Below are 7335 nucleotides of genomic sequence, written 5' to 3'. Positions count from 1 at the left end.
ACCCTATGATCATTTATGTTAAATTGTCAAGAATAACATACCGGATTCTATTGTAAAATTTACGACAATTATAAGGTAGCTATTGTCTTCTTAAACCAAATTTCGAATGCTCTACGTGAGATTTTTCTCTAGATGGGATTAAAAAAAGACCGAGTGCTTATTGTTTTAGTATATCGGGAATCATAATCCTGAGGTGTCTAGTTCAATTAGGGTTCTTATTAAACCCTAATTAACTAGGAATAGCTTCAACCCATTAAGTCCATACTCAATTAGGAATCTAGGGTCTTAATTAAATAGATCACATAATATGGCTCAATCTAATAAAAATAATCCAATGTGATAAATTTCACATACATAGCTCATACTTTAATTAAACGTATAATTATTTAAATACGTCTAACATTCTCTCACTTGGGTTATGTATGTGTACCTGATATAATTGAATCACTTAAATCTTAAGCGTGTGTAAATAGGTTATTTCAATAATAAAACTCTCCTTTAGTTCAATCTGGTCCATCTCCTGTATTAACACGGAATCAAGGTGACTTTCGTCACTACTTTTGTAACTAAACCTTCCTTGATCACCAATTCCAATACATTCAATGACATAGATCAAGTATGGATGGATAGCATGGAAACTACATGCAAAGTGATCTAGATCATGTCTGTTTCCAACTTGTCCAAATTCCTTAGTGAGATCATTCTTAAAAAATCTATACTAAACCGCATGCATGATTAACAAGTTTAGATAATAAAACATAAACCATGAACTTTATTCTATATAGAAATTAAACAAAATAAGGTCGAAGAACATCTTTAATAACAAACTCCCACTAAACCATGGAATCAGAAAAGTGACTAACACTCATATGAGCAACATGCTCATGAAAAACTTTAGGTGGTAAACCTTTAGTCAATGATCTGTCATATAGAGTTTGTTCCTATGTGTTCTGTCGAAATTTGACCATTCTGAACTCTTTTTTTAACAATCAGAAATTTCACGTCTACATGTTTTGACTTCGTATTTTGTTGTTATTAGAATACATCATTGCCAACTTATTGTCACAAAATAATTTTGGTGGTCTTTCTATATCAACCACTATCTGTAGCCCAGTGACAAAATTTTGCAATCATATTCCATGATTGGACGCTTCATAATATGTTATAAACTTTGCAGCCATGGTAGAAGAAGCTATAAGTGTTTGTTTAACATTTTTCCAAGATACAACTATTCCAGCTAGATATAGCCTAAAGTGGATCGCAGAGTATTTTAGCATCCAACATAATTGGAATCAAAATACCTAATGATCTCCAAAACTTCTGATCTCTGATAAGTGAGCATATAATCTTTTGTTCTCAGTAAATACCTCATAACTCATTTGGCTGCTTTCTAATGATCCATCCCCGGGTTGCTCAAATATCTGTCTAACACTCCAACTATGAACGCAATATCTAGACGTGTACACACTTAAGCGTACATTAGACTTCCTACAGCCGATGTAAATGATGCATATGGAACCCTCTATATCTCTTTGGTCTCGAGTATGGTCTTGGGGCATTAACCTAAATGAAATTTATCACTTTTAGTAATCGGGATATCTTCTGATGCATGATCTTTCATGCCAAATTTACTCAAAATCTTTTCAATATAGTTCTTTTGTGACAATCTCAAAATACCTTGAGAATAGTCTCGTAATATTTCAATTCTTAATACAAAAAAAAAAAAAAAAAAAAAAAATCACCCAGATCCTTCATCTCAAAGTACTTTTTTGAGAAATCTCTTAGTGTCATGCAATAAACCTACATCGTTACTTGCAATGAGTGTGTCATCGACATATAACACTAGATTTATTTACTCCTACTGAACTTGTGATATACACAATCTTCCACTATATTCACCTCGAAACCAAAGGAAGTTATCGCTTCATGGAATTTGTGATACCATTGACAAGAGGCTTGCTTGAGATCGTAGATGGATTTCTTCAATCGTCTCAGACACAAAGTGTTATGGTTGCACTTTGAATTACTAGACACAAAGTGTTCTGGTTGTACCATATAAATCGTCTCATCAATGTTCCCTTTGAGAAATATAGTTTTTACATCCATCAGGTGTAGCTTTAAATCAAAGTGAGCTACCACCGGAGAGAAAGTCTCTCTATAATCAATGTCTTCCTTTTGAGTAAAACTCTTTGTAACAAGATGAGCCCTATATCTTTCGATATTTTCATGTGAATCCATTTTGATTTTAAATATCCATTTACAACCTATGAAACTCCTAATGGAAATTCGACAAGTTTCCAAAGACTATTGTCTTTCATGGATTTTATTTCCTCTTCCATAGCATTTATCCACTTTTGAGAGTTAGAACTTTGTAGGAAAGTTATCCACTATTGTCTTGTTCTATAATTGGTTCAATAGTGAAGTCAGGAATTGGAGCCTGAAGATCATTTATAACTACATTAGGAAAAGAAACTAATTCCTCTTCAAAGATAACTTTCCTTATGTTATCTTCCCTCACAAGCTCAACATATTCAAGGAATCTAGCATATCCCGTCTCAAACAATGATCTAAAAGTGGGATCATAAAACTTGAAATCCTGAGAGAGCTTAGAATATCCAACAAAATAGCAGCTAATAGTTCTTAAGTCCAATTTTCTTTTATTAGGTATGTAAGGCATAGCCTCAGCTAGACAACCCCAAATGTGAAAATGCCTAATACTAAGCTTCTTTCATGTCCACAACTCATAAGGGGTTTTAGATACTTAGGGTTGGTAACGGGGCCGGACCGGGATGGGGAAGGGTCCCTCGTCCATGGCCTCATAGAGGGAATTCACCCTATCCCCACCTTTGGGTCAGGGATTCCTCGTTGGGGAAACGGGTCCCCGCGGGGACCCTTTCCCTGTTTCCCTACGGGGATTCCCCTATTAATTCCCCGCAGGGATTCCCTTGTTAACATTTTTTAATCAAATCTCTTTTTTTTTTTTTATTTAAAAGTACACTAATTTAATAAACTAATTCATGAAATAAACACAATTTAGAAGTTTACAAATCCATTAAATAAGTTTACAACTTATATTAAATAAAGTTCGAGCGTAGGAAGTCAATTAAAATCATGTCTTATATAATTAAAAATACAATAACCATGATCATAAATTACTCTTGATCGATGTCTTCTCTTCAAAATTTCCTCATTTCTTGACATTGTGATCGTCTCATCCTTAGTTTTGAGCATTATTCCTATATTTAAAATATAATTACCAAATAACGTTACAAAAAAATAACTAGAAAACAAGTTTTAAAATTGGTCATAAAAAAATAATATTAATCCTTGAACATACCTCAATTATCACTTCATCTTCATCCGAGTTATCTGCATCTTCCAAAATAGTTGTTAAATGTTTAACTATTTCTTTTCCCGTGCCAGTACTTTATGTTGTCACATCACATATTTATAATACAAAAAAAATATTAATATATTAAATATTAAAGATAGGTAAAACAACATAAACAAACTAACATACCTGTCAAAACTTCAGTTGCAATCCAATTTTGAGCGTACATCAAAGTCTCTATTGTCTTCGGATGAAGCTTGTTACGATGTGGGCTTACAATCCGACCTCATGTACTAAAAGCAGACTTTGATGCGACACCAGATAAGGGAGTGGCTAATATATCTCTAGCAATCTCTTGTGAAATGGGATACTTAACCCCATTCAATTTCCACCAACTCAAAATGTTAAAATCAGATGATCGGGGTAAGACAAGTTCATCCAAATATGCATCAAATTGTTGCTTCTGATTCATCTTATTAGAATTTGATACAAACAAGTCATAATCATTAAAATATCAAATTCTACAATCTTTGATGTTCCATCCAAATTTTTAGAGCGAGAATCATCACCTTCACTTTCATGCTTCAGTTGATATTCTTTTTCCAAATCTGAACAAATTTTTTTAATCCTTTCTACCTCAAGAAAAAAGATATCTCCATAAATTCTAAGAAAGTAAAACTCAATCAGCTTCAATTTGTAACGAGGATTTAAAACTACAGCTATGACCATTTCCTCATGAATTTTCTTCCAATACTTATCAAACTTTGAAACCATATTTACAGCCATGTCTCTTATCTATTGAAAGCTAAAATTCATCCACTCAAAAATAGCCAATTTCAATTTACAAATTTTTAGGAAACAAAAAAAAGATTAGCAATAGGATATTTGGATCCAGAAAATATTCCAATTGCATGATGAAATATTTTCAGTTTTTCACATATCTCTTTAGCTAATACCCAATCTTGATCTAAAGGCAAACACTTGTATTTTGGTTCACATTGTTTTAATCGATAAAAAATAACATTGTACTTCAATGTAATGGCTAACATAAAATATGTAGAATTCCACCTATAGTACAACAATTAAGACTCAAAATCCTATCATCATAAACATTCAAACGGCAATTTCCTCAAATTTCTCCTTCGTTTTTTGTGTATGCACACAAAAATCCACGCTACTACAAACTCTTTCAATCCCATGTCTTATCACTGCCAGCTCATCCTTCACAATTAAATTCAGAATATGAGCACAACACTGTATATGAAAGAAACTTCCATCCAAGATTAAATTACCAGACAGACAATCAACAAACATATTAACCATGAAGTCATTTGTACTACAATTATCTACAGTTATAGATGACAACTTTCGATCAATATTCCAATCTAACCGACATTCCATTATTTCTTCATGAAACATCTCAGAAGTGTGTGAAGAAAGGACATATATAAACCTGATTATTTTGTTACGCAAAACCCAACTATCATCAACAAAATGTGTAGTGACAACCATTTAACCTTTTGTTTGGTGGTTGGAAGTCCACATGTCCATTGTAAGGGAAATTTTTCTATTAATCTCATTTAACAATGTCATAGTTTTCAACTTCTCAATCTCGTAAATTTCCAAGATCTTCTTTATTGCGTTTCTTGATATCATCTTAAATAATGGTTGGATAACATTACAAAATTCCCTAAAACCGTCATGCTCAACTATCGAGAGAGGATATTCATTGATTATCATCCTAGCTAATGCTTTTTTTGCAGCTTTCTGATCGAATTTATATTACCCCAATGTATTGTTCTTCTCTCTGTTAGGAATCAATAGGGATTGACGTATGTCTTTTTGTCCTTTATAGGGGCATATCTTAATATGGTCATGCAAATGCTTGGTTCCATTTTTACTATCACCCCATAATTTTCATTTACAATAATTACAAACAACCTTGTCTATTCAATTTATTTCTTGAATCTTAAAATGGTTCCAAACAACAGATGTCAATCTCCTTTTTAAAGACCCCTTCTCAATGCTCTCCTCACCAAGAATAACACAATAATGAACATTCAAATTATTGCCATTTAAAGAGCATGAAGTTAAATTTGGCTTTGAATTTGGGGTTAAATTTGGGCTTGGACTTGAAATAAGACTTTAATTAGAAGACATTATTTTTTGGAACCTACCAAGCTATACAAAAGAAAACAAAAATAAATTATAAAATCTATCTATATTTGAAGACATAATTCTAGCTTTTTAAATTATGAAATTTATCTAATTTTATCATTTAAACAATGTAACAAACAATAACCAACTAAACAAACAAATAATCTCATCATTTAGACAATGTAAAAAAACAATAACCAACTCAACAAACCAATAATTTCATCATTTAAACAATGTAACAAAAAAAACCAACTAAACAAACAAATAATTTCATCATTGTCAATGTAACAAACCATAACCAACTCAACAAACCAATAATTTGGTCATTTAAACAATATAACAAAGAAAACTCCAGAAACAAATAATTTTATCATTTAAACAATGTACAAACAAATAATTAACAGTGTAACCAACAAATAATTAACAATGTAACAAACTTAACAACAATAACCAACTTAATATAATTTTAATAACAAATAATTTCAACATTTTAAGAATTTTAACAACAAAAAAGTGTTAGTAACAAGAACTTTGGTAAAAAAGAAAAACAAAAATTTTAACAACATTTTAAGATCTAATTAAAAAAAATGTTAGTAAAGTAACTTACATTGAACGGCAAATTCGGCTTCAACGGATGTGTACATGAACTAACGAACTGGCAATGTTATTGTTACAGTGTTAGGCGTTGGGCTTTGGCATGTACACGAACGAACGGCTTCAAAATGGTCATGAGGCACGGACTGGCAGCATTGGCGAGTGAGGCATTGGCGAATGGCAAGGCACGAACGGTCTTGGACTCTTGGCATGAAGCGTTGGACGATTGGCAGCTTCCGTGAGGCACGCTTGTTATCGTTGGGCGTTGGCTTGGTGAGAGAGGAAGTTGGTGAGAGGGGAAGGAAGAAAGAAGTCGGTAGCTGAGGCATTGGCGAGGAGGCAATACCGTTGACGTGTGGGGAGGAAGGAAATTGGCAACTGGTGAGAGAGGAAGGAAGAAAGAAGCATAGAATTGAAATTTCATGTTAGGGTTTTTCTTTTTAGGTTTAAAAATTAAATATTAGGATTGGGCTTGGGCTTAGAGTTTAGATTGTGGGCTTTTGGATAGAATTATTAATTTGGAGTTGTATTTTTAGCTTTTGGGTTTGGGTAGAAATGAAAATTGTATCCAAATATATGTGTGTGTATATATATATATATATATATAATAAATTAAGGTCGGCGTCAGCGTCGGGGCGGGGATACCGTCCTTGTCTCCGCCCCATCCCCGGATGGGGACCCAAAAAATTTCCTCGGTTTGACCCCATTCCAAGTTAAACCGGGGATTTTCCGACCCGATCGAGTCTAGGCCTCGTGGGGATCTGACCCTGCGGGTTCTTTTGCCAACCCTATAGCTACTACTTTACTAGGTATCCTATTAAGGATATATGTTGCAGTCTTTAGTGCCTCACCCCAGGGGGATTCTGGTATAGAAGAATGACTAATCATACTTCTTACCATATCCTTAAGTGTTCTATTTTGCCTTTCCAATACACCATTCATGCTAGGTTTGTCCGGCATAGTGTATTGCAGGACGATTCCACTTTCCTCTAGGTATTTGCAAAGGGCCCTGGACCTTGTTCATCTAATCTATCATATCTATTGTAGTGTTCACCACCACAATCAGATTTGACAATCTTAATTTTTTTTTCCAAGTTGAAGTAGAACTTCAGTTTTGAAAGACTTGAAAACGTCCAAAGATTGAGACTTTTCATGAATATAGGTATTCATATCTTGAATAATCGTCTATGAACGTTATAAAATATTGTTGTCCATTCCAAGGAGACGTAAGGAATGGACCACAAATGTCTGTA

The 7335-nt window shown here is 33.4% G+C and overlaps 1 long non-coding RNA gene across 2 annotated transcripts; it reads right to left on the bottom strand.

The window, feature by feature from the left end:
- Positions 1–3023: 3023 nt before the first annotated feature.
- LOC120070698 (uncharacterized) lies at positions 3024–6520 on the bottom strand. Of its 2 annotated transcripts, XR_005480015.2 has the most exons (4): positions 6096–6520; positions 3521–4552; positions 3338–3425; positions 3024–3236 (listed from the first exon to the last, which is right to left on the bottom strand). It is a non-coding gene; the product is annotated as an uncharacterized LOC120070698 (long non-coding RNA). The 2 variants fall into 2 exon arrangements; XR_005480014.2 differs by lacking the exon at positions 6096–6520 and having other exon boundaries at positions 3521–6082.
- Positions 6521–7335: the final 815 nt, after the last annotated feature.

This window comes from Benincasa hispida, chromosome 2, assembly GCF_027475165.1.
Source record: "Benincasa hispida cultivar pf3 chromosome 2, pf3_genome.v1.1, whole genome shotgun sequence".
NCBI classification, from domain to species: Eukaryota; Viridiplantae; Streptophyta; class Magnoliopsida; order Cucurbitales; family Cucurbitaceae; genus Benincasa; species Benincasa hispida.
The sequence above is the reverse complement of the archived record's forward strand: the minus strand, read 5'-3'. Positions and strand labels throughout refer to the sequence as shown.